Source organism: Equus quagga, chromosome 6, assembly GCF_021613505.1.
Source record: "Equus quagga isolate Etosha38 chromosome 6, UCLA_HA_Equagga_1.0, whole genome shotgun sequence".
In the NCBI taxonomy this organism is placed as follows: domain Eukaryota; kingdom Metazoa; phylum Chordata; class Mammalia; order Perissodactyla; family Equidae; genus Equus; species Equus quagga.
In genome coordinates this window covers 74,985,295-74,987,622 of record NC_060272.1, presented here as the reverse complement: position 1 = coordinate 74,987,622, position 2,328 = coordinate 74,985,295, and positions in this window count along the sequence as shown.

The window sequence follows — 2,328 nt, the reverse complement described above, 5'->3', positions numbered from 1 at the left end:
GAAGAGAACCTCCCAAATCTAGGGATTGAGAGAGAAATGTGTGTGGAGGAAGCTTTCAGATCTCCTATATTTGTCAATGTAAAAAGAACTACTGCAAGGCATATAGTAGTAAAAGTGGCAAAAGTGAGTGACAAAGAAAGGATACTGAGAGCAGCAAGGCAGAAGAAAATAACCTACAAAGGAACCCCCATCAGACCTTCAGCGGATTTCTCTACAGAAACCTTATGCGCTAGGAGAGATTAGAGTGACATATTCAAAACTTTAAAGGATAAAAATCTTCAGTCAAGAATACTCTATCCAGCAAAAATATCCTTCAGATATGAGGGAGAAATTAAATCATTTCCAGACAAACAAAAGCTAAGAGACTTTGTAGTCACAAGACTTCCACTACAAGATATCCTCAAGAAGGCTCTCATACCTGAAAAAAGAAAAAAAGGGAGAAAGGGGTCACAAAACACAGAGTAGGGAGACACATAGATACAATCTGAATAGGATAGCAAATATTCAACTATAGCATTAGGATGAAAGGAAGGAAATCACCAAAGCAAAGACAATCTTATCACTCTAACCACAAACTCACAGCACAAGTTGGAATAAGAGAGGAAAATAATAATTTAGGAGGGGAGGAGGAAAGGGACTGAAACAGTCTAGGCTAAGGAAGTAAGAGACCACCAGAAAATGGACTATGTTATACATGAGATTCTGAATACAAACTTCAGGGTAGCCACTAAACTGAAAAACAGAGCAGAGACACAAAACATAAACAAGGAAAAATCTAAGAAACCCAGCATAAGAAATTGCAGAAGTCAATGGGTAGGCCAAAACACACAGGACGAGAAACAAAGGAAACACAGGAAAACCAGAAAACGAGTTACAGAATGACAGCATTAAGCCCTCATGCATCAATACTCACCCTCAATGTACACGGATTGAACTCTCTAATCAAAAGACACAGAGTGGCAAAACGGATTAAAGAACAAGATCCAACAATTTATTGCCTCCAGGAAACACACCTCACCTCCAAGGACAAACACAGGCTCAGAGTGAAGGGGTGGAAGACAACACTCCAAGCTAATAGCAAACAAAAAACAAGCGGGTGTCACAATACTTATATGAGACAAAACAGACTTCAAGATAAGGCAGGTAAAGAGAGACATAGAGGGCCAATAATTTATAATGATCAAAGGGACGCTTCATAAAGAAGAAATAATGCTTATAAATATCTATGCACCCAACACAGGAGCACCAAAGTTCATAAAGCAACCATTAACAAACCTAAAAGAAGATATCAAAAATAACACAATAATAGTAGGGGACCTCAACACCCCACTCACATCAATGGACAGATCATCCAGACAGAAAATCAACAAAGAAAGAGTGGAGCTAAACGAAAAGCTAAAACAGTTGGACTTAATAGACATGTACAGAACACTCCATCCAAAAACAGCAGAATACACTTTCTTCTCAAGCACACATGGAACATTCTCAAGGATAGACCATAGGTTGGGAAACAAGGCAAGCCTCTACAAATTTAAAAAAATTGAAATAATAACAAGCATCTTCTCCGATCATAATGCTATAAGGCTGGAAATTAATTACAAGAAAAAAGCTGAGAAAGGCACAAAGATGTGGAGACTAAACAATATGCTATTGAACAAGCAGTGGATCATTGACGAAATTAAAGAAGAATTCAAACATACCTGGAGACAAATGAAAATGATAACGTGCCATACCAATTCATATGGGATACAGTAAAAGCTGTATTAAGAAGAAAATTCATCGCAATACAGGCACATCTTAACAAACAAGAAAAATCCCAAATAAGCAATCTTAAACTACACCTAACTGAATTAGAGAAAGAAGAACAAACAAAGCCCAAAGTCAGCAGAAGGAGAGAAATAATAAAAATCAGAGCAGAAATAAATGCTATTGAAACGAAAAAGGTGGTAGAAAGGATCAATGAAACAAAGAGCTGGTTCTTTGAGAAGATAAATAAAATTGGCAAACTGCTAGCCACACTTACAAAGAAAAAAAGAGAGAAAGCTCAAATAAACAAAATCAGAAATGAAAGAGGAGTAATAACAACAGACTCCACAGAACTACAATGGATTATAAGAGAATACTACAAAAAACTATATGCCAGCAAAATGGATAACCTAGAGGAAATGGATAAATTCCTGCACTCCTACAATCTCCCAAAGCTCACTCAAGAAGAAGCAGACAATTTGAACAGACCAATCACAAGGAAAGAGATTGAAACAGCCATCAAAAGCATCCCAAAGAATAAAACCCCAGGACCAGATGGCTTTCCTGGGGAATTCTACCACA